This window comes from Astatotilapia calliptera, chromosome 20 (assembly GCF_900246225.1).
Source record: "Astatotilapia calliptera chromosome 20, fAstCal1.2, whole genome shotgun sequence".
NCBI classification, from domain to species: Eukaryota; Metazoa; Chordata; class Actinopteri; order Cichliformes; family Cichlidae; genus Astatotilapia; species Astatotilapia calliptera.
Window position 1 is genome coordinate 25,110,854 of NC_039321.1, and position 25,716 is coordinate 25,136,569.

Genomic DNA, 25,716 nt, shown 5'->3' on the forward strand with positions numbered 1-25,716 from the left:
TAGTGAAGTTGGAGTGTGTTAGTCCTGCTAAGTCTGGACATTTGCGGTATCTGTAGGGACAGAGCTCACAGTTTCCCTTTGTCTCTCGGGGGATGATGGGGATTAAGTGTGAAGACAGTACCCTAATGACTGCATTTTAATACACACTGTATTCCTGAGTTTCATGGAGTTTATTTTGTCATGAAGAAAGAGGTTATACTCTATGTATTCCACAGTACAGCACATTTTACAGGCTGAGCAGAAACAAGCAAAAACCCTTTCAACTCCCACAAATGAAACAAATGTATAATCAGGCCACTTAATATGTCTGTGCCACAAACCTGCTGACACCCCCGATGCAGTACATTATAACTACAACATAACCCCCACAGAGCCCCGTGTTATGTAATGTAAGAGTAATGTTTTGTGTGTCTGGTACAAACTAATCACATGCTTTCAGAGACTGCCAATAAACTGCCTCTTCCGGTGCAGACTGAACGGATGGCTGCTGGCTAACACGGCAGTGGTCAGACACGAGCAGCTGTTGTTGCACTTGAACCAATCCCTAGCTACCTTTTTATCTGCTAATATGTGTGTGAGAGAGAGAGAGTGCACGCCTGCTCCTGGGGAAAAACGCGATGCGATGTCAGTGATGTGAAGCATTTTAGTGTATTTTGCACAGAAATATGATGTATTGCAAATAAAGTGATCTGTCCTTTGATGTAAGGACAGCAAATAATTACAACCCCTTAGTAGCCCTTTAAGTCTTTCATTCTGTCAGCATTTGAATAAGCCATTGCACGGCACATCCGTATCTGTTTGGGGTCTTTCTGCTTTTCTAACTCTTCCATCAGGCTCTAAAGTCTTCCATAAAGACAAGGTGAAATCTCCTCTGCTCACCCCCCGCAGACTCCCTGCAAAGTGAAACAAATAACCCCTCTCACCCCTCTTAGAGGAAACCGTGTGTGTGCCCTGACTGAGATTTATGCCACGGACAACCGAAAAGAACAGTGGGCAGCTAGGAGCTTAAATGCTGGCTTTGTTTTTCTAGACAAGGGCTGTCCTGCGATCCATCATGTTATTGAGAAAGAGGGGTGACTGGGCTGCCTCTGAATCGCAAAGGCCTACTCGGTCGATGGTGAGGAATGTGCTGCTGTGATGTACGCATGTTGCTTTAGTTCAACATGATCTGATTAGTTTACACATACTACACAGAAAAACTGCTACAGGAAGAACATGTATAGAGGGAATAACTCAAAGGAAAAGAGCATGCAGAGTGCTTTGTAACACTTTCTTAAAAAAAGAATGTGAGAGCTTTTAGGATGTTCATAGTTTAAAGTTTCTGAAAATCAAACTGTTATTCTTTATGTAATAAATAGGTCAACAAACTCCATAGAGAAACATGGTCCTATCTCTCCCTATATATGTGTATGTGTGTGTGTGTGTATATATATATATATATATATATATATATAGATATATATAGATATATATCTATATATCTATATATATATATATATATATATATATATATATATATATATATATATATATATATATATATATATATAGATATATAGATATATATATATCTATATATATATATATCTATATATATCTATATATATATATATATATATATATATCTATATATATATATATATAGATATATATAGATATATATAGATATATAGATATATATAGTTCATGTATTTATCTTTCAAAATCTGTTGAGCTCAAAAATAGCTGCATATATTAGCAATGCAGAAAGGCATTTCTACAAAAACTTCTCTTAGAGAGCTCTTTCCAAAACTAATATTGGATATATATGAATACAACATAGTGGAATTAATTTCTCCCATATCCTTTTCTATTATGCAACATATGTTATGATCTAGAATCAGTCTTCAGGTACAAAAAAATGAAATAAAGAAATGAAACCAGCGAAGAAATGCCAGAAACTGCAGTTCTTCAAACTGCCACTTGAGGCTGGCTGCAAACCGAATATGTCATTAATATGTTTCCTAATTCACAGATACCTGCGAGCTGCTATGAACAAGTTCAGTTTATGTATGAGCACTGGCTCCTTAAAGGCTAAGGCCCTTAAGTTGGTGTTGAGCAAAAAAAAAGAAAGAAAGACAGAAAAAAAAATTCAAACCAAAGCAGCAGAACCGTCTTTATTTTTCTATGCATTTTTCTTCTGGATCAAAACCTGACACTTGCATGACCCTCAATTCAACTAGACAGCTGGCGGTAAGAGATGGAGACATTCAGTTATGCAGGGTGCCGCTTTTGTAGCCTCGAGCTTCTAGCCTCAAGCAGCGATGAGGAGCAGACAATAAAGGTCTGTAAGTTCACTTCTATCTTACTCCACACCACCAGATTTCTTCATTTTTATAACTTTTAGAAGGCAGATATGAAACAGGGCTGCCTCACACTTCAGGTTTCACACAGCTCCCTCTGAAACCACACAAGATCTGATTCGGATTATTTTTAACATACATAGACTTATTCATTTCCATGAAATGCGCACAATGAAAATGCCATACCTGCACAGAAACTTTGGATAAACCAGTGGGTCAACTACTCTTTTTTTTTTAATGTGACAGTGCCTCCTTCGGTGTGATCTCCCCCCACCAGCACACCACACACTGGTGTTTTGCCTCAACATGTCTCTCCAGCTTACTCTGGACCACTGCTGCATTTAATAGCTTTTCCCTGCAGAGCATTCACAGTCGATCTCCTTCAAATTGTACAATACACTGTATACCACAATTTTCTTGGTTTGTGCTACATTTTGACATCACAGCTTCAGCTCCCGAGTATTACAATGGAAATAACACATAAGCGTGGTGCCTCTGGAAATGGTGAAAAGAAGACTGGGCAGAGGCTGTCAAACACAGAAGCATTCATCAACTGTCTGCATGAAAGGGAGAAGAGAACGAGCATCATCCTGCGCAGTGAACTGAGATTTGTGGGCTGCTGTGTGGGCTGCATGTATGAGTCAAGGGGAACATTATTGTTTTGGTTCATCAGAAAAAAAGGCCATTCTGAAAGTCTCTTTGGGAAAAAAAACCCCAAAAAACAGCACAACTGTGTTAAAAATAAACCGTGAATTTCATGTTGTATCCTGAGAGTCTTGTTTTGCATGTGGAAATTACAAGCTCAGCGAGCCTCAGAGCAAAATGATGTGCCACTGAAGGATCCTGCCGGTTTTAAATATCACAGAATACAATGTGAATCTTAGAAGACGGCACTCAGCTTATGGCAACAGACTGCAGCAAAAGTTACAGCGCCTACAGCTGCCCTTTCTTAAGCTAAGATCCACTCATCAGTCTGAGTAAACCCACACATTAATCACAGTTGATGATCATTCAAAGAGTTTACAGTGGAGTGGCTGTTTATTCTCAGGATGACACTGAGGCTTTGTGTCGCGTTTAGCATGCAGGGCAATCTATCTGCCTGAGAAACTCGGCTGCTAATAATGCTATATTGAGATGCAATGGCCAGCTCCCAGTTTTAATGGTGACTGATGGGGGGCGCAGATGCATTATTGCTCACAGTTCATCAAGTTAACTTTGCACATTAGGAAGTTGAATGAGTTTCTAGGAGATCCTATCAGTGGCAATTACAGGATGAGCAGACATTTAAAGGGGGTGTGTGGGGGGGTGATGAAGAGTGGGTTAAGCCTTCGACTTGATTTGAGTGCCAGTGTCCAGCATGTAAATAGGATGCATAGGAAGTGTGTGGTCTGCTTCATCTTAGATTAAGCTTAAATTAGCTTAAATTCATCAGATAGAGTGAAAAAAGGGTATCTTTATGTCATACAGGTAGGACAGAAGTGCTAGAAAATAATGACCAATCACTAGGAAAAAGAAAAAAGGGGTTTATATGCTCTTTCTGTGTTTATGATTTATGTAATATATTTCTGTCTTTCACAGTCCTTCCAATTCTCTGTACATCCCTGGCTTCAGTCTTTTCGCTGAATGTTTGTAACTTTCTTTGTCAGCTCTCTCCGCCTTCCATCTCCCCTATTTCTCTTTTCCAATTTCCTTTCTCCTCATCTCTCCTCTCCACCATTAGCTGCACTGCAGATTGCAGTAAACCCAGAAAATCCTCTTCATCACACAGTGCAAATACCATCTGCAGTGGGTTCACCCTCAGCCCCAATTAAGGTCTAGATACATGCTCTGTGGCATCTGGGATAGCATCGGACATTCTGACAGGCTGGCTGTACAATTTATACATAAACATGGCATCGGAGGGCAAAATGTCAGGTAACTGCAAAGATTCTGCTAAATGCTGTGGTTACACAGCTTGTGAAAAATACATAACTGTATGTTATTCAGTCTGTAATATGGGTCTAAAATTGGCCGTAGCATAAAGGTTAGGAGAAGGAAAAACAAGCATTAATCTTACCATTCTGTCTGATCTAAACAGACTACTCTTACATCTAGTTGGCAAAGCATGATACCGTAGGAAAAAAATTATATTATAAAGTCTATTTCTTAGCACCTGTAAAAATGCAATGTAACAAAGTCTTAAATGTATAAAAACTTTCTTTTCCTGTAAAGAGTTTTTTTTATGGATTTCACTGGGATGAATTAAGATGAAGTCAAATTCATGGAGTATAGGCTTATAGATGAATATTTCTCCACAGCTGATATTTACTGTTTGATCGGCAGCCCAGTAATCATACTAATGTTATCTATAGGCTTCAAAACATAAAGCCTCATCTATTATAAGTGAGCTAACTGTGGTTTAAAAGTTTACTGCAGACTTGCACAGTAGGTAGTTTTCTTTAAAATGTATTCAACTGTATGCTTCCAGCGTATACAGTGCAACTAAAAAATATCCAAACCTCCTCATCTTAAAAGGTATATCAACAATATCCTCTTGCCCATGCTGGAGCCCTTTCAGTAAGTGTTAACAAGCTTCTGACACTTGGATCTTTGCCTATTCTTCTCATGCTTCTTTTTTTTTTTACTGAGGTTTGATAACATTTGTGCTGGTGCTGCTTTTTTCTGTGTCCATTACTAATACTTTTAATGGCATTTTAAATCTGGACACCAAATACCAGGATATCCCTGGATTAGATACTCAATTGCAACATTATCACTACTAACAGTGCTGTTTTTGCCCTCTCCAGCTAACACACAACCATACACATAGACCCCTGCACTCGCTAGTTCTATTGTTCACGACGCTGAATAACACTCTGAGAAAATTAGAGAGGTCAGTAAAGCTCCAGTTTCAAAAACATTTTATAGAAGTACAAAACAGTTATGGTATGTGTTACCTAGTCTGCTCACACATTAACTTTAGCCGTTTATCTATTAGCAACTACCCAGCAGCCACATTAGCAATCTGTTAAGCTAGCAGCTATGGCTAACAGCAACAAAAATAACTTGTTTTGCAATGTTTTATAATTTGTTAGCAAACATCACGAGTCCTGCCAACCTGTAACATTAATAGACAGTGTTAAAAGTATCATACTATTTCTTGTGTCTAAAAAGCGTCATGTAAGTGTTAAGTTCACATTGCCGTCTAGCAACCAAACATAGCGCTAAGTCACCAGAAGTACAACACTAACTCAAAAACACTTAAAGAATACTGTTGTCTTTTTTGTTTTTAATTTTGTAAATTTTGTAGAAAATTTTAAACTTAAATCTCTCACATTTAATTTACAGTTATGTAACTAATTTGTTTTGCATGGCTTCAATGATGTAAAAACATATATATTGTCATTGATGTTTTTGTTTGTATTATTCTAATCTTTCTAAAAAAAAAAAAAGAAAGAAAGAAAACAACACTTCATAATAAGTTAGCTCGGTGGTAGGGAAAATGGTCTTGAATATTGAGTTTTTTCCTGGTTATTCTGGTATTGTCCATATTTCTTATCAAGCTTCACTTGATTTAAAAGTGTGCTTATGATCAGTGTTGCTGGAGAATCTAATTAACACAGACGTTTAGGTTCACCACAGAAAGATTAAGGTCCTCCTCAAACCAGTTGGATATTTCTAAAACTCTATGATGGCAGGTGCAAGGTCAAGTTTGTCAGATCCTGCAGCAGCTCTCAGCAGCCTATCCAAGACTATTGGTACTGTGATCTTTTGTTAATGAGCTCCGCCTTTCTTGCAAAAGAGAAACAGCTGACCCAAAGTGCCCAAGAGTCCTAGCATTGGTTAATTATTCTATAAAACAGTAGCCCTAGTTCAAGTCTATCCAAATTTCTTTGAGTGTTTCAGTCAACACTTGCTGTTGTTTTTTGTCCAGCCAGAAATTCCTTAGTGATCTTCTTATGTTTAGCAAACATTTGTCCCTACCATCATCCAGTGATTTGTTATTCAATCTCCCGAAACGCAGGGACTAATGACACAGCTGAGGCCACTTGACAAAATTTAGGGCTCTCTCCCATCACAGGGCAGTTTGCTGTAGTGCCATATGTCTCTGTGGAATCCTTCCAAAAGTGTTTTCTGAAATGCTCAGGGTCTTCAAACTCTCACGCAGAGACACTGACTCTCTCGCTCTCGCTCTCAAATTAGGCTTCATCATTAACACACTTTGAACTAATCAGCAGCTGAAGCAGTCAAAGGTCATAGTGAGCTGCCAAAAGGTTAATCATAAAAATACTTTTAGGTCTCACAGACTAGCAGTGAGCTTTAAAATCAGTTAGTTTTGATAGGGGTAAAAGAATAGTGATGTAGCAGTATTAAAATATCCTGCTGATCTAAAATACTACTACTAACACTCATTTTATTTCTTCATTTGTTGTATCATTTAATTGCCAAAGACCTAGTGTAAACAGAAAGTGCTTCCATTATATCTACCACAATATTTATTTTTAATGGTTTTGTAGGTAAATATCTTGAAATTCAAAATGAGTGCTGCCGTCACTCTCTGTTAGTCCTGTGACACACTGTTGACCTGTGTACCCAGCGTCTCACCCTTTGACAGCTGGGATAAGCTCCAGTGAGTTTCATAAGCAGTTAATAAAATGAACAGATGGATGGATGCATGGATGGACACATTTAAATATAAATGGATACATTTAAAATAAAATCATAGTTCGACCCATATGCTTAACTGGTGAAAGGAAAGCAGAGGTTTGTACAACAAACGTTCCTTCACTCAGTTAGCATAGAGAAGATATTATGACACAAATGTTGACTACTTTGCTCAACTCCCCTCGCTCTTTACCTTATGCTCTGGTTTAGTTTGTAAATGCTTTTAAACTGGGCCCTCTAAAGTTTTGTACATTGTATCAGATTCGAAATTGTGACATTAATGTGGATTAATTTAGATATGTATGTCTTTACAGTCAAGGTTTCTTTTCATTTCAAAGACACTGTCTTATACAATAATACTGGGTAGGCTTAACGTTGGTTTACTTATTTTTCTTTAGTTCCCTAGTTTAGTCGTAGAGGAAATTCGCTGCTTGCAACTAAGCCACAAAGACCTCCATTTTGTGATATTTCCAAGACACAGCTTCACACACACACCAGTACCAAATGTGACCTACAGTTTACAGTAATCTCACAGTGCAAGAAAGACAGACTTGACAACGAGATGTGACAAAACCACCCGCCTATGCTTTGTGTGTGTGGGAAGGTGCCTCAATATGTAATTAGGCAACTAGTAATGACTTGTGACTCTGAAGCAGCAACTGCACAAGAGAGCCAAGGACTCAGTGCTCAAAGGCACAAATAATGTCATAGCAGCTTTGTTCCCTCGTCTAGAATTAAGAACATTAATAATTAAATCGAACAATAAATGGCGGTGGCCCCTGGGGGAGGTGAGAAGGGGTGAAGTGGCAGAGAACAGGCATCACAAAGAGGGCACAGCGCTAAAAAAACAACAACAAAGTCTTAAATAATATAACCAAACACGAATTTTAAATCTGCATCCCCTTAAGGAACACACAAGCAATTTTGCATTAAATATGGTGAGCTATGGCTATATGGAGCTGTTCATCTGTGGCCTGGAAATAAAAAGAGGTTATGTAAGTTCACCCTGGGACAAAGCAAGAAATAAAACACTAAAATGACAAGTTAGAGGCTTAAAGCTAAAGTAAAACAAAGTGAGATGGGTGGGAAGTGATATGAGGGTGGTCCGGCGAGCTTAATGAAAAGGACCTGGACGAAAAAGCCGGCAAAACAACAAGCACCCACAACATCCTCAAAGACTGCTGAGTCTTTGTGGTTGCAGATGGTCAAACAGACCCCTGGGATTGTTGACCTTGGTATTGTTTACTCTAGCCAGGCTCTTCAAAGACACTGGGCGAAGGCAGTGCCAGCAACTTTACCTCAGTCTCCATGGAGACGGTGTACTTTTGACTGGGAACTTTCCAGGCTCATTACCAGATGAGGTAGAGGGTTCTACCTCACTGCTTCGCTCTGTTTGCTTCCTTTTCCACTTATGGAGTCACAGAAATGCACAAGCGAGTGAAAGACAAACAGAGACAGAAGAAGAACAGAGATGGGAAATAAAAGATGGGAAACAAAGCACTGCCCGAGTGAAACTGCAATTTACAGAAGGATGGGAGGGAGGAGGAACAGCAAATGAGGAGGAGAAGTGAGAAATGAAAATGTAGAGGGATGAAGGTAGGGAGACAGAAAGGTTAACGGACAAGGAGAACGAAGAAGAGGAATGACTAAAGGCGACGTTTCTTAAATGTCATCCATCCGCGCAGCTTCAGAACAGCCGGTGCAGTGCTAATGGCCTGTAAGGAGAGAAAGGGACAGCAGAGGGATCGAGTGGGGCACTGGACTCGCTGAACTCGAGGTCACATTTTTTAAAAAGTTGTAATTATCTTATTTGGATATTGTATGCGCCCTTCTCACATCAGTTTAAACCATTTTTTTTAAATACATAATTGCAACATAAGAGAGCATGCTTTGGGAAGTCATCTGCTGATGACCTCACTCACACTTGTTTCTTATTTCTTTACAAACTGTAGGCTGCAATATTTAAAAATGTGAATCACTGAATAAAGATCTAGAATGAAAGGCTTTATAATAGAAAAAAGAAAGAGAGAGAGAGATGACAGAAAGGCACTTGGCCACTGCCGCAGACCTTTTGCACGAAGCGAGTTAGACTAATGGAGCAGAAAATATAAGAGTCATGAGCCTCTTATCTAGCTACTAATCAGAATAGCAAAACTGAAGGGAGATAACAGGGAGGAAAGAGATGAAGTGAAAGAAAATAGAGAGCAGAGGAAAGCTTGAGGGTTCTTATAATCTTCATCCTTTCCAATCACAACCCCTTCTTAGTCTTATCAGCATTCCTAAATGCGCCCCATTATTAGCTAGCTAGCTAGCTAGCTAGCTCGTTTACCGTTGCCGTCTTTCTGCTGGGTGCCTCTCTATCTGAAATCCAGTCAGACAGCTCCATTTAGCATGTCCGGGGCCAACTGACTTACAGGGGCCAACATTCCTTCCCTCCTCATGCCCACCAGTACTCTCTACTCCAGTTTAGTTTTGATCTATTTCTAGCCCTTCACTGCCTCTCCCTCTCATCACTTCTTCTCATTTCAGCCTCAGTCAGTGGGCACTGCGGAATCCTAATGAGCAGAGAAAACTCACAATACATCTCTCGGTGCCCTAATGTACCCTGACACAATCAGGGAGGATCCACAAAGGTGCAACCATCACGCACACCTATAGAAGGCACAAATGGGCTCCTCTACATGATTGAGAGCTCTGCATTTTGTGAAGCTGATAACATCTGGGTGCTGCGCAGACTTGTGCTGAGGCATGTGCATGAGCTTTGATAGCGTAATCGTGTGGCTATGATAGCTGTACTGCTAGACTGGAGGCAAACACTTAATCCTCAAGCAATGCTCTGATCTGTGGCAGTAAAGCAAAGCCCCCTACAGCCTCGCAGACTTTAGGGAGCCAGCAACAAGGTGCCACTAATGTTAAGAGACTGTTATTTATAGGGAGCTTTTCTGGTCCTATTGATCACTCAAAGTGCCCTTACACGACTGAGTGCCACATTTTACTCATTCCCACAGAGAATCGTATAAGGCTTTAATAATCACGTACACCGATTGAAGCCTCTGAGGCAATCCGGGGTTCAGTATCTTTCAACATGGACCAACATGTCACACAGACTGTAGTCCAGATACTTATGGCTTGAATTATATATTTGCATTAATATTTCTGTATTTCAGAATATAAATCGTTAAACAGTGGAATGGAAAGAAAATCAGAAGCAGCATCAAACTGAAGCTGTACCAAATACTTCACACAACATGGTACGAGAGGAAGAGCATGAATAACAATGGTTAAGGACCACAAGGAAAATGGAAGTGTTTCCACTGCATAATCACAAGTCAGTTTTCTCTTTGATAATGATGGGCCCTTTGTTATTAAAAGTGCATATTTATCTTTCAGTATCTCTGAACTGGTCAGTGAAGGCCAGGCTGGAAGCACCTGAATAGGTAAGTGTAAGCAAAAGTAAGCAAGACCAAATCAACACTGGGACATATTTTCGTTCATAAGACAGACACTAAGAATTGATATGCAGTCTTAAAAGACACGTCCTTGCAAAACAGCTGGATTCATGCAAGATTCCCAGAATTATGATGTAGAGATAAAAAAAATTTTTCCAGTCTTCAACTTTTACAAAAAAAAGTGATTACCTCTGAGTGGCTTATCTTCAAAAAGAAATAGCAAGACTACATGTTAACAATACTTGACTAACTACACTGACTGCTTGGAAGCTTGTAAGATTGTTCTATGGTTCATTGATCTGACTGCATAAAGTCAGACAGAAATGGGCTGTTATCGATGGCTCATCCAATCACCTGCAAGTGTTTTGTGAAAGCACCAGCCCTTTTCCAAACAGTTTATGAGGACAACTGAGCAGATGGCTCTGTGTAATACACCATATGGCACATCAGCAAATAAGTGAAGTGCAACAAAACAAATCTACAGCAACATGTGTCCAACACCTTGACATGACTTTAATCAGGCCTGTGCGATAAGAGAAAAACGTGCAATGTACGATAACATTGTTCAATATTACAATGACAATAGGACAATAGTATTTGGGGATATTGGTTGTTTAATTTTTCTCTGTGAATAAACTAAAAATGTGAAATTGTGGTTTATAAAGGCTACCGTAAAATACACTAACAAGCAAGAACTCTATGAGGCCTACAAACAATGAAGCACTGATACACTTAGGCTTGGACTGTGTAGTGCATAAGCCTGGAAGCACAGCTCTGACACCCCCAAGCAGCAGAGCAATATCTAAGCACTAAGCCTGCTGTACGTCAATGTTGTGGACGGAGACAGTCATTGCACAGCCTGGCACATCACCATCGACAAAGATCAATCTTCTATAAGGTGAGACTTTATTCTTCCTCACAAGCCATTTTATCCACCAATAAAAGCTGTTTATTTATCCTCTCAAGTAAGCTATGCAAAGAGAAAACACTGATCACATTACAAGCTGCAGAATTATCAGACTTTAAAAGGTTACGAGTTCTTGGCAATCCATCAGAGAATCCAAATAAACTTTGCATGAAGGGTCCGATTATGGACTCTGGAATGAAAGCCAGGATCCTGTTTGGTGATTTGAAGGATTTAAAATCTAATATAAGCAGCTTATTGCTTTGGATACAAATGCATGCAAGCATCAATCTCTAGGATATTCTTACAATAACAAGATGTACTGACAGATATCCAAACACAGCTACAAGCACATATCTTTAATATGACACTGTCTGGTAGAGTAGAGTCAAGTCTTTATTATGACATTGGGTTTTTATAGTACAGTAATTATAAGTACACTGGCAGTTAGCAGCCAAGGACTTCTTTACAGCAATTCACAACTCACAAGCTAAAATAAACACATCATTTTCAGGGTAAAAATTCAAGTATCTCCATGCACTAAAAGCTGCACATTTGTGCTACACTGACCTCCATGAGTTGATAGTTTCAAATCTGTTGCAATATGTGATACCGTCAGTGCATGACACAACATTTAACTATAGGCAAAAATAGTCTGACGCCAGTGCTTATTGATAATGATAAGTAAGTTATTATGTCTGGTTGTAGTTATTTCTAAAACATAAAAAGGCAGAAATGAAGGCTATGTTCACACTGCAGGTCTTAATGCTCAATTCTGATTTTTTGATCAAATCCAATTTTTTTTGTCTGCTTGTTCACACTACAAATAAAATGTGACAGCAAACGCGCTCTAGTGTGAACCCTCAAAGTGGCCCGCATGCGCAAAATAAGACGTCACACACAACCCGCTCTGTTTAGATCCAGACCAAACAGTATTGTTTGACTTGTTTCGGACTTTACGTTTACCAATTTTGCTTTAAGTTATTTTGTTATTTTGTTATTTACATATGGCCTAATAATTATCCTTATTGCTGTTTTAGGGAGGATTGATGCTTCAAAGGATAGTTGCAGATTTCTGTCAGAATCTGCAGATAATACAGTACAAAAATGTTTACGTTTCTCCAACGCTGTCTTCCCAACAGTTTTACTGACATCTACACTGGATGGCCAGGAAGGGTTCGTGATGTCTTCTCGGGCGCTGATAATTGGCATCTGTCTTATGTCAGTGGCGTAAAAGACAGATTTAATGCGACATGACCATTCAAACAGCAGTCGCTTTCTAAAACATCAGATATGTATCGGATTCAGTACCACATACGAAAGTGACCCAGGTCGGATTTGAAAATATCGGATTTGTGCCGTTCACACTGTCATACCATGATCGTATATGGGTAGCATAGGGTCAAAAAAGTCGGATTTGATGCGCTTTCCCCTGCAGCGTGAACGTAGCCTAAGTGTCTCAGTCTCTTTTAAACTACAAAAAAAACCCTGACTGGCAGAAAAATGTGTTCCAGTTTTGATTCAAAGCTTATTAGTGCCTGCCAATATAGAAGGAATACCAATATACCGACTGATATATCGGCCAATATTAGCTATTTGTTGATACAATGTTACTGGCTTTTGTGATAGCCGATAAATGAAGACATGGAGAAGACAATGAAGAAATTTTGTAATGACTGCTTTTTTAATACTTCAGTCATCCAAAGCATGCAAACTAATCTCTTATACTGACTTATATTTACTGTTATTAACATTTATGGACACGGGGGGAGAAACAAACCAAACAAATACAGAAATATTTTGGACCAAACCTTTACAGACCTTTTTGTATGAATATTAATGTTTAACATCAGCAAAAAAGTAAGAAAGAAAAATTTAATGTGGCAAAGACTGAATTAACACAGTGATAGCACCATAGCCCAGTAGGTGACTGTGGAATTGTCTTTTTTTTCTATAACAACTGCATTATCCATGAATCTGTTCAACAGCAGCATCAACTTCCTTTCAAGGTAATAGCCTTGTAGATTCTGACAGTGAAAAGCTGTAGCATTGTACTTTATGGTCTGAACCAGAAATCAATTCCATCTACACAGCCAGGCACATCAGCTAACGACCACAGAATATCCCAACAGACAGATCACTCACTGCACAGAGTAGAACCCACAAATGCTGCACGTGTGTCTGTGCGCGTGCATGTGTTCATCCATGCAGGCATTCATGCAAGCACCAATGAACCTTGCAGAAGGGCTTCCAGCCACCAGATCCATATTAGCCTTATCATAAGCAAGACCCACAGACTTAAATACACTCAAGTCCCAAAAGAACTTTTAGAAAATATTTTATTGGGATAGGAAGTACCAGTTTTTCCAGCCCATCTGAATCACATCCTTCTAGGCTTTGCAACTCTTTCTATTAAAGCTAGCATGTTTTTTTCTGACAGTGCATTGGAAAACTGTTTGTCAAACTCCCGACAGCGGTGCTTCTGCTCACCTGACTCATAGGCAAGCATTTTTTCAGATGTAAAAATGCTGAAACTTTTTCAGTGATACTCAAAACCTATGCAGTATTTTACCCCACTTATAATATGGAACAAAATCATATGTCAATCTCTGATATCCACCCCTAGACCTTTTCTTCTCCGAATCCCCCTCAAAATAAGTGGTGCTTGGTCAGCCCTGTACCACTTCTAAATGATAGAGTTTGTTCTAAACTACACCACAAGGGTTTTAATTACCCCGATGCACTGGAGAGCTTTACTTATAATCTGCATCTCTGACAAGCAAATAAGTGGATAAATAAGTAAGAACGTCATTCCCTGAGGCTGACTGAGTCAAAGATTCCTCTTGATATTCCCTAAGATGACAAATCCTTGTTTACAGCATACGTGTTTCAAAAAAAGTGGCTGATAGGAAGAATCTGCAACCTACCAGCTGTCAAACCAACAACTTCTCTTCTGAGAGGATTAAGACTCAAAAGGTGGGGAGTGACTGACACAGGGGGGAAGCAAAAATCTTGCTCTCCCTCTCAACTTCCTTTTGAACTCTGGGTGAACTCTCCTTGTTTGGATGAGAGCTACGAGACAAAGCCTCTTCACTCGAGAGAGACGAAGTATCATGACTACCTCTAGACTGACACAGCAGCTGGCAGTACCTGTCTATTTGTCATGTCTCAGATAAAATCCAGCTACTAAGATACAACCAGAACATGCAGGAAATTTTTAAGAGTTATTATTTTTTGTTGTCCTAACAACGTTTCTAGGGCTTGATGCTCAGCTAAGTAGTTTTTAGAAGTTTTTGTGAGTTTTTGGAAGTTTGTCTGGCTCAAGAGTAAAAAGGTGGTCCACCACCAGCAACACTAGTAGCACCAAGTGGAGCTTCTCCACAAGAGCACGGGTCAGAGTCTACAATGCCAACTGGAAGAAAGTACTGGCAGTTTATCCACTCGCACTTTGTACTACAAATTTTGTAGCTTTAATAAATCATTTCAAGAATAGATATTTACAACAGGGCACAGGCAAAACTCTTTTTTTAATGAAGCAGAACAAAAATAAATTAGACAAGCCACACATATAGGAAACAGGAACAGAAATAAACCCACTATAAAAAACACCAATTACATCATAACTTGTTTTAAGAAGCAAATAAAAGTGATGGACACTGCTTGGATACAGTAGTTATTTTTATGTCCAGATTAAGCGTAGCTTGCTTAGATTATTTTTAGTGCAAGAGGCAACATTTACTACAGCAGTTAGTACTGGTATCCTGCAGGTGGACCCCTTGCAGGTGAGCTTTTCCCATATTTCAGTGAATGGTTTAAGAGTGACTTAAGAGTTGCTTAAGTCACGTGTCAACTGATCATGTTCATCCATTTTTCTTGGACACTGAGATGACTGATGTAACGTTTGATTTTTGTAGAGTTTTTGTATTTGTGATTTCTGTGTTTGTAGCTGCATAGTTTTTCGTTGTTGCTTTTTGCTAACTATAATGATGATGAGAAAACACGTTTCAGGTCATTTTATAGAGAAACGAAAAAATAAATGTAACAAGTAGTCAAACAAAATACTTTCTCCTGGGAGTAATTAAGTAACCTACTGCATTACTTTAAAGAAATGGGCTCTGTGTATTATGTGTAATAGATTACTTTTTGCATTACTTTACTACATAACAAAAGCTGCACCACAGTAAGCGATAGGATAGTGGAACCAGTAAAACACTGTTCCCCTAACATGGCTTGTTAGAGCCTTTTTTTTCTTTTATATTTTCTGTCCAGCCAATTATTAAATTTGAATGAGCTAATCTGCATTCACAGAAAATCTTGAAAAGGATTGCAAGATGACAAAAAGGGGTTACATCTCAGAATGAACATTTTTAGCTATTTTCATCTTTTTAGAGTTTAAACCAACTGTGAGAAATCTCTAATTGCCTTAGTTTAATGTAAATGAGCAACTTCAGCTATCAACTTAAGGTATGACATGCTGGCACAGAATACTCAATGCACACCTGCACTTTCTTTGACAGTTTGCCACCTATTTTGTGCTTGAAAAGGTATGAAAATGAACTTTAATTTACGGTTGAATATAACTGATTGAAATTTGTTATAAAAAAAAATAGAGTCATTATTGTAACTTATGCACATACTTTAACCAATGTATATGAACTACTATAGACAAATGAACGTAGAACAACAACTATATTATAATTGAACATGCAGCATTCGTAGAATTTAAAGACAAGCCTGAAGACGAAGATGCACCAGAAGAACTGAAATTCGAGTGACTTTTCAAATAAATAATAGAGGCAAAATAAATTTTAAAAATCTGGTTAAGACATGTGAAAAACTAATGAGGTAGAGGATGAAAAGTACACCTAGACAGGCAGTGTGTGTACCTGTGAAAACAGAACCGTAGGCAGTATTTTTAGCCTTGCTATGAAAGTGAAGGTCCTCACATACGCACACAGACGTCAACTTTTGCACTGCATCTGCATGTATCTGTCTGTTTACGTACATTAGTGTAAATAATGTTTCCTCCCCTTCAGCATGATGCCAGGCCTGTGATGACACACACATCTGCTAACCAACACCCTCTTCCCTCCCTCCCTCCCTCTGCCCTCTACATCTACTGTGCCAGTCCACTGGAGGCTTTATCCAATTTGTCAGGGTTGGCACACGCATGGATCAAGATGCCTCTTTCTCCCTCTCTCTCTACCAAGTCATGCTGCTTCGAGACAGTCTCGCCTGTGCCAGCGGGCATTACGATACCTGATGGTGGCTCCCACCTGCCACCACTGTGACATCTAGCCTTGCCCAGTCTGCCTCTTCAACCCAGCAGGCACCAGCTGGCTGGACAGTCTGCGTGCTGATAGATGGACAATTGGAAGCTGGATGATCACTCAGATTCACAAAAGCCAGGCCTGATTAACTGACTAGAACAAACGTAAACACAGCATTTTATCTGTTTATGCTGGCTGTTGCTATGTAGAAGCAAAAAACAAACAAAAAAACCCGGGTAAGCTAACAGGATTTTTTTTTTGCCTCTTTTGGTTGCATCCACACACACAAAAAAGAAAACTAAAAAACTGGGGAACCCTTTTACGATTTCCAAGTAGAAAATGTAAAAAAGAAATTTAGGGAGATATGAGACAGGACAACAATACAGGAAATGAACTCCCTTGTTAGATTCGATTTTGTAATTTCATGCCTAAAAGCTGCAACTCTGACAGCTTGCAATTTATGAAGGTTTGCATAGCATATAAGACTGATAATGTGTCTGCACCCACCGACTTCTGGCTGTCACCAGCAACACTCATAATGCATCTAATGTGATCATAGACAAAGAAAGAAAAAATATTTCCCTAAAATTACTATTAGACAGCTAAAGGGTTAGGTGGTATGTCTTAATAATAAGCTGCTCTAGACTCAAAACCACCAGCAAGATTTAGGGGCTCCATTCCAAACAGTGTGCTAAGTACAAAATGTGGGAGGTGGATGGGAGTATTTAATACTCAAATAACTACCTTAGTGTCAACTGTGAAAGAATACCTCTGCACTCCCACCGATCCTTGTCTGTAAACATTAAACGTCAACGGCTTTGGCCAAGAACATAACATCCTGTGCGCTTTTCCAAGAGTAATATAGCAATTTCAAGGCAATGCCTCACAAACACTTTGAAACAGCTCCCTTGACTAGTCCTTCTGTGCTGCTGGAAACCGTTTGACACATGAGCAGAGGCTTTACAGAATCACTGATCCGAGATCCTACTCTATTTGTCAGCTCTTAATCGGTTGCAGTGGGATACGTGCAAGGAAAAATCTGAACCCAGACCAGTACATATGTCTGAAAATGCTCCGAGGCGAGGCAATGCCTCTGCAGTGCATTTGCAGTCATTCTATTCAGTCATACCTGCAACCAAATTTAGCTTATCAGCTTCGGATGCACACACTTATGTATCCCCTTGCACGGATGAAAAATGAACACCCTGAAGAAGATGAACGCTGTTTTACATAACCATGTCATTATTAAACGCCCAGCTCTTGCTAAATTATTATTTATCCATCATAAGGTGGTACAATATATTAACACTTTATGCTTGCCAAAGTTTGTTTGGATGTGCCGTGGGAATAATAAATGATATTAATCTCAACAGATCAATTAACGTCTTGTTTGGAAACTTAATACTATCTCAACACTTGAAGACTGCCGAGGAGTAAGGGTTGACATCAAGTTGCGGATCATCTCCACATATTGCTCAAGCATTTTGTTATGATTACATGCATTGTAGGTCCAAATTAGCTGAAACTCAAATCATGTACCACTACCGCTTCAAAGAAATGTGAGATGAACAGTGAAAATGTCATTATATATATATCATTGCTGCCGCTGCAACCCATCACCTCGCCACACCTCATTGTGAGTAATTGCTGACAAAATGTTAGGCAGCCCCTCAGCAGACCAGACCCCTCCCCTTTCCCCAGTTCCCGTCATATCACATCATTTGAATACCACTGGGGGGGCTCTTTCCTCATCTCCTATCTGAGCCTATTAGTAGCCATTCTCTGGGGCTACAGAGCAAACGTATCTGCTTCCACTGTGCAGACTTTATACATCAGCATCCCATCCAATGTAAATTCACTATAGCCTATATTCAGCTGCTCTAATTTCCCATTTTATTTCCTTTATGATCACTGGATCAGTGAAAACGACGCCGTTACCAAAGATTCTCACCCACATTATCAGGAGGAACAAGTTTGTTCTGAAATATCTGAGCTCCCATGACGCACATTAAAAAGAAAGGCCACAGTTGCAGTATAAAAACAATGATGTCCACCACCCACGATCGCCCACTAATGAAGCTTTTTATCACATTAATGAGAGTTTTAATCATTGTTCACAGTAGTCTACTCACGTGGTGCACCATTTATTACGCTGGCCTGTCTACCTCATAGAGCAAAAGAATATTCCAAATCCTCTCGTAAATATGGGAAAAGTTACAAATTCTTTGTACTTTTGCTCTTTCTCACCCTCTACCTCCACAGTTCTGCAAGACAGAGCTCAGAATTTGCACTTCGTGGCATCTGAATATGTGCAAAGTCACCGATTTCTGAGGACACTTGCTCGAGCCATCTGCCGCTGTGTGCGAGAGTACTGTTAGCATTACTTTCCAGCAAAGGCAAGCTGGAGGACAAAGGGCAACATAAATTTACATTCCAGAGAGCTGCTCCAACTCATTAATGCATACTACAACGTGACCAACCTAAAACATCAAATATATATTGTAGACCTGACCTACCAAAATGAAACGAAGGGCAGTGGACTGTCTGTTCAAGCGAAGAGTAAATAGTAGCGGAGGATAGTTTAATTTCGGGATGTGGGTTTAATTTGTATGTTTTTTAGTGTCAGAACGAATCACTGCTAGTGTCTCGAGGTGTGTTGGTAGCTCATAACTATCTGGAAAACACTTCTTCTGTCACAATGATTTGTGACAAGGTCAAAGAGACCTGTGTGTGAGTCTGTGTATCTATATGTGGAAGTGCTGACGATGCACAGCCACTCTCCGGCGAGCTCAAACTTGACATACTAACAGCATATCACACCCAAACACATCATTACAGCATCCTGGCTAATATTATATAGATCTCCCTTACGCTGCCAGATTGTATGGGTCCTGTGATTTCTGGGGCGGGGTCTATGCAGATCAGGCTTGTCTCAGCTTCAGTCAGTTTGGGATCTGGGATGTTGTGCTCTTTGGGTTGATGCCCTACTCTATCCAATGTGTTGGGGCAAACTATCCTGCTGGGGAAGGTTTCTGACATTAGGGAATGCCATATGGCTTGTGCTCGGTCTGTAAAAATGTTCAGGGCACGGTACATTATAACGTAGCCTACAAGTATACTGGGACCAAAGGTTTGCCCAGAACAAACATTAGTGTATGTTCAAAATGTGATTTTTTTAGACCACGCCAAGTCCTCAAACCCACCCCCCTTTCTGGCCCAGTCCCAGGTGTTGGGCCTAACAACTTCTCTGCTAAAACGACGGCTTGATGACTACACTCGTATGTTAATGAATGACCTCTAAACATATGGCTACAGACAATCATCACCTATCTTTAACATCCTATTTACGAAAGTACCTTCAAACACATTCATGTTTCAGTATCATCATAGAATTGTCATGGTCCGGGTGTGTGCCAGTGTGTCTCCCTCCGAGCCGGCGTCTCCACCCCTGGGAGGGGCCTCAGTGTTTTTGCTGATCGTTGACATCTGTGGGTAATTAGCCGGGGGACTCATAAGGCCAGCGTTCTCAATCTCTCTTCGCCAGATTCTCTGCTAAACATCAGTCAGTGCAGGCCACCATCATAATTTCCTTACGTGTTTTTTTGTGAATCACCTTTGCTTCACTGTATGTTTGTTTTTTGTGCGCCTCCCTTTTTCAGCTACACCTAACTGTTAAACCCCTGGCGAAGAGCTTCTACTTGGATGCTGGACTTTCTGGCAGTCCCTCAGGCTACCACCAAAACTATCTACCTGCCTCTCTGCCTCCACGCCAGGAGTTTTTGGATTTACACACCCGGATTACTCCCCCTCCATGTCATCTCCGACCTCCGTTGGCAAGTACACAGTACGAAGGAGGATTTTGAGCCAAACAACATATTCATATGCCTCCTTATCTATGTTTTGAACATTTGCATTCTGTTACAGTGACCCCGACCTTTTCCTGGACCTTTTGTGACTTGCTTTCCAGTCCAATCCCCGGACCCGGACCAGATCATTATTTAGTTAACGTCTACGCTCACCTTTTGTTTATGAATATTTTGTGTGCACATTAAACATTATTCTTAAAATATATTTACGAGCTGTTCGGCGTCTTGCGTTTGAGTCCTGTCACTCGTCTGAAACGGTCCCGGCCGTAACAAGAATAAGCCTGGGTCATTTGATTTGAAATAAATACCTTCATTTGGTGGCGATTCCTTATAAACATGGGATTCATTATGAAAGTTACCGCATTTGATGCCACAAGAGGAGCTAAATGCCAAAGGCAACTGTGGCGGATCCAATTTTTGTGGCACTTTTGAGAAATGCTCTGATGAGTAACCATCTGTTGGGTAACTTTGTCAAATAAATGACTATAAAACGTGCCATAAACATGAAACCTGAGGAGGGCTATCATTTTTCCTCACACAAGTCATTAAGTTTCTCATCGCCGTAGACAGAGAGGGATTCAAAAGCCATCTCCATCGACAAAAGAAAGAAAAAACACTAATGAGATTTGGTGCCATTTTCACAGTCTGAGGCAACTGCAGTATTTTATGAGTGTATTAAACTGGAGGGTTAAATTGGGCCGGAATAACCTGAAATGGCGTTAACATTACCTTCAGTTAACGAGTAATTAAAGCTGATAGCAAGGTTAATGTGTGTTTTTTTTAGTTTATTCTTTGTGTGCTTGTACATATAGTATTTTTGTGAAATGTCTTACAAAATAAAATGAAGCACACTAACTTTGTGTTATTCTGAGGTTACATGAGTTTACAGTTGTGCACTGTGTTGGACACACAGTGCACAACTATAAACATCAGTTTATGATGCTGAGTGGATTAATTCACTGAATTCTACATTTGACACTACACTAATAACATTGAATGGTTGGAAATCAGCCTGCATAACATCTCCTGAATTTATTTGGCTAAATCCACAAAGAGCAGTGAAAATGGGAGAAGCACCACAGGTCCACTGATCACAGTCTGTACTCAAAGAAAAATCCACACGTTATTATTTCACTCGCTTATTTCTAAGTGATTTCCCCACGCTGCACAGCTACGCCCAATCTGACAAACACCACTTTAATCCCCATGTATTACCATGCTATTGCTTTCCTATAGCTTATTTCGTTTTTTTGTTTTTCAGTCACGGAGCGGGGACCCTACACCAAATGCTCATTTGAGTGACAGCAGCTTCACACCAATAGCTCTTCGTCAAATCAATAAAAGTGAGTGTGAAAGGGTACGAAGGTAATGGCATGTTGCAAAATGTCAACTTTTCCCAGACACTGCCTGCAAAGACAAAATACAGCAGGAAATCAAATTCATGGAAAAACCTGTAATCTATGTGAGGACATTCTACACTTGAATGACTCTGCAGAGATTTTGACAGCATCTCAACTTAACAACAAAATAAGAGAACAGTGGAAAGGTTCTCTTCACTGGGGCTTGAGACGGGAATGGCAGTGACCAAACATTCAATGCAACCTTCAGCTTTGCTTACAATTCTTAATTTTTGATATATCCCTCAATTTTACTAAAAGGTTAAAAAGAAAATCACTAGAATCATTACACCCAGTTCTGAGGGTACTAATTTAAAATAAGTACACTAAGCACTTGTATGTTAAAGTAACTAGTTGTAAAACAGAAGACATCTTCTCCCTGTTCTGTGTATATATATATATGCAAACCAGGAAACATGAGGGCATCACTTGTGTTAACTTAAGAACAAGTACTCGCTGTACACCAGACGAATACAAATGTCCAAGCTGCTCTTCTTGATGGTAATGAAGCATTTACTGTGGAAGCAGTGTCTCTCCAATACTGACAACTGATTGGTAACGCTGCACGCAGAATGGCGGGAGCCCCACTGAGCAGAAAGAGATCTGCACTCACGTGTAAAAATTGCAATCACAGACCAAAGTAATTTTGCTGAAATGCCACGTTACCTTAGTAAGCCTGAAAGATGATACTAGGGAAGTGTTAGGAACAGATGGGGCATACATTTTTGTTTCACAGCAAGTAAAACATAGGACTCTCTGTTACTCTCAGTGAGATTTGGAAGTTGCCAACTGGTCCTTCCACATTGCTGGTACAGGAAAGCTCAATCGCACACAATGTTGTACTGATGAATGCAGGCGGCGTCGCAAGAACACATCAGCTTGAGAGTGCAGATATCCCCCAGCTTGCTTTAAGGTGTAATTATTGTAAGGTTAAACATAAGTTAAACCAATACCTGTGAAGTTGCTGTTATATAGCACCGGCACCTATTTCATTCCAATTCGAGTACTAGCTAATAGCTTTAACAGAATGAGTAGTCTTGTTACATCAAGGTTGCTCTTCTCTTCCATCTCCAAAGGAGTAACTGCTTTTTAAGCAAATACCTTCTTGATATTATTAATCCTGTTTAATGTCAGTGGCCAAGGAGGCTTTTTCATGAACAGATTTAAAGAACACGAGAGTTCTCAGTAGCTTTTTAACATGCAGAGTTTGTCTGTGCGTTCATGATGTACAGAGACAGCAAATGCTCCATGCTAAATGATATAATAGCCTCTACTCATTCTTGATATCCTGGATAAGCCTTCCTGAATGATAAACATTTTTTTTGTGTTTTCAATTATCGAGTGGATAAAATCTGTGATTAACTGAAATGATTGCGACATCATGTAAAGGTTTTTGATGAGTTTCAGAGAGAAAAGCATGACTTTTGTGTGTTGGCAAAAAAGCTCACGAATATTTGGCTCTCTCTCTCTCAACTACCCCGATTGTATGAGTCATTAAGTACAATATGACTGACCTTTGAATGATTCATAACTAAACATCCAACCAGCGATGGTTGAGATATAATTAGTGACGATAAATATCCAATGTTGATCCACAATGCGCTTTTATTAGTGTCAGCAACTGTCAGTAAACTCTGGGGATCTTGGTGATATCCCACCATGTATGAAAGACTCTGCTAGTGAAAGTAAATAAGAATAAGAACCAGTTTAATGTGCCAGCACTTTGAGTAATTACTTTACCTGTGCTAATTGTGCCGCATATAATCAAAGTAACCCCAACGGATCCAGTGTGCGGTTATATGTGTAGCACAGAGACTAGAGTAAGAAGATGGAATGATTTTTTCCACATGTATGCACCTTGACAAAAGTGTATGTGGAAAATAAAAAGTCTCTTGACCACTATGAAAAAAAGTAAAATAAAAGACATCTCAAAAATACGTCTATCCAAAGGTCATCGTACAGAAATAGGGCAATATGAGCATAATATGAATGGGCTTTTCACTCACCCAAACTTTCCATAGCGACATTTTCTCCCATATACAAAGATAAAATGATGCCAACTCATGCCACACACAGGCAGAAGCTTTGGGGTCAGTTTCATGGATGCTTAACATCCTTCAGAGTTAAATGCGGTGCTTTCGGGGACCACGAGGAGGATAAGTGTGAGCTCAGAGGACAGATAACATGTTAGGGAAGATCATTTGAGGAAGACAGTGAGGTCAAATCTTGTGGTCTTTTTCTGTGTTTTCTAAACAGTTGTGAGCTTGTAATTCTCTGAGGAAAACTACTAGAAGATGATCAAGTACATCCAATTCCTTATAACTTTGCACTTGCCAGGAAGAATGAAACATGCAAATGTAAGCCCCCCCAGGAAGCAGGAATGCAATTAAGGTAAGCTAGCCTACTAGCAAGGTTAGTGCTGCTGGATCTGAAGTGCCAGATAGCACCCCCAACACAGCTTCCCTCAGGACTCTTACTCTGCCGGCTGTGCAATGAACCGGCGACCCTTACCACACACCTCCCTTCTCAACACAGCCACTGGTGATAAATTACCTAATCCTCCTATCCCTAGCTGTTTCTATTATACACCCTGAGCCTGTAAAGAACAGCTACAAGGAGAAAAAGGGGGTTGAGAGAACAGACAGCAAGAGGTGGGTGTGAAAAAAAAAAAAGAATAGACTTATTGACAGCAACACAATGACAGTGGGAAGATGCACTGGGCAAACAAAAGCAGGAACTGGCAACCATAATCTTCAGTATCAAAAGGACATGTGTGCATGTCATTTTTGATGTTGAAAATCGGGGGCACTCAGAACCACTTAGCACTGCATTTGCAGATAATTGTGTCTGACAAAATACATCTTCTAAAAGATCCACAGATAGGGCTCAGCGTCTCGTGGTGTATCATTTCAGAAGCATTGGGAATGTCGTAAGAATGAGCAAACCAACAGTGTTTTTCTGCAGTCTTTAGGACGTTTAAAGAATATTCACACAGATGAACGTGATTCGTGCACATCACTCAGTCATCATTTCAGCTGAGCTGAGAAGCAGCAACCAAAGGACAATGACATCAGTGCTCAAACCCTCCCAGAGGAGTGCTTGTTGTCTCTCACGCTGGTACACACACTGCTATGGAAACCAGCAGGAATGTGAGCATGCATCAGGGTTAAAGGGATAACGCAAGGCACATACACACTGACAAAGAAACAGAAAGGCTACAGTGTCAGTCCACTGAAAACAAAGCTGACACATGACCAAACAGTTCCTGACCAGCTGTATACGACAGCCTGTGTTCAAATTTTCCCCTATTAAAAAGCACCACAGAGGTCAACTGAGGACCAAATGACTCACTGTCTTTGCTAAAGGAAAGTTCACCAACAGTGTTTTAATCTAAGAGTGCAGTACAGCAGGTCTATTACTGAGCTTGATTTCACAAGTGTCTGCGAGAGATGTGGTTTCATAGTAGAGTGCTGCCAAAGCCCGGATGGCACGCATCCTATCAGACCGCTCACTGTACCAGCTGACTGCTACGGAAAGAGCAAGAGTGTGAGAATGTGCGTGTGCCAGAAGTTAAAGGGACACGGCAGCCCATGGGCACACATTTAGCCACGCGTGCTTATGCAGTCAGCCATGCTTATGCATGTGCACAGAAACAAAAACTCCCATCTGTTTCCTATCTATATGTCAAACTGAGTAGATAAAACTTGGAAAAGGGCAAATAAAGCAGCTGCAACACACACACACACAAACAGAAGGCAGCTTTCTCTATACACTGGGCAGCCATTCAAACAGCTCTCAGTAACAGTAACCAACGGCAACCCTAAAACCAGCCCCCTTTCCCTTC

General features: G+C 40.0%; 1 protein-coding gene and 1 long non-coding RNA gene across 4 annotated transcripts in view; one reads left to right on the forward strand and one right to left on the reverse strand.

Moving 5' to 3' along the window:
* The window catches only part of LOC113012890 (kazrin), a 182,402-nt gene that overhangs the window by 92,594 nt on the left and 64,092 nt on the right, over positions 1 to 25,716 (reverse strand). The window lies entirely within an intron of this gene.
* On the forward strand, positions 16,874 to 20,680 carry LOC113012892 (uncharacterized). Its single transcript, XR_003270774.1, has 2 exons — positions 16,874 to 20,171; positions 20,269 to 20,680. It is a non-coding gene; the product is annotated as an uncharacterized LOC113012892 (long non-coding RNA).